We start from the raw sequence: 536 nt of genomic DNA, 5'->3' as shown, positions 1-536 counted from the left end.
TCAGGTCATTTTCAAGGATACCTTTATTTTGTTGTCATTTTCTCTTTTAAAATTCTTCAAAATGTCGACTAATTGCCTTTGACCCATCTATAACTTCTTCTATATAACTCTTTCTTAAATTTAAAACTTGTATTAACCACTTCTCTTCTTTCTTTCATTTACATTTGTGCTTTGATTTGGTACATTTACAAAGTGGTTGATACAAGTTTTAAATTTAAGAAAGAGGTATATAGAAGAAGTTATAGATGGGACAAAGGCAATTATAGATTAGACAAAGGCATTTTTAAGAATTTTAAAAGAGAAAATGACAACAAAGTAAAGGTATCCTTGAAAATGACCTGAGGGTCGAAACCTTGGAAGGTTTTGAAAAGAATACAGTTGAGAAAAAACGATCAAATTTTTTTAAAAATAAACTAAACCACTCTCAAACAAGAATATATTAATAAAAATTAATCTAAAAGATTTTTTGTTATATTTTGCTTAAAAATCAATTTATGTCATAAATAACGATTTTATTTTGTTTGATTTAAATTAAA

At 25.4% G+C, this 536-nt stretch overlaps 1 protein-coding gene across 1 annotated transcript in view; it reads left to right on the top strand.

Annotated features, from left to right (window-relative positions):
- LOC106679903 (ubiquitin carboxyl-terminal hydrolase 48) overlaps window positions 1-536 on the top strand; it is a 165,802-nt gene that overhangs the window by 140,669 nt on the left and 24,597 nt on the right. The window lies entirely within an intron of this gene.

This window comes from Halyomorpha halys, unplaced genomic scaffold, assembly GCF_000696795.3.
Source record: "Halyomorpha halys isolate HHAL.00 unplaced genomic scaffold, Hhal_1.1 Scaffold230.1, whole genome shotgun sequence".
NCBI classification, from domain to species: domain Eukaryota; kingdom Metazoa; phylum Arthropoda; class Insecta; order Hemiptera; family Pentatomidae; genus Halyomorpha; species Halyomorpha halys.
This window is presented reverse-complemented; position numbering and strand designations above follow the sequence as displayed.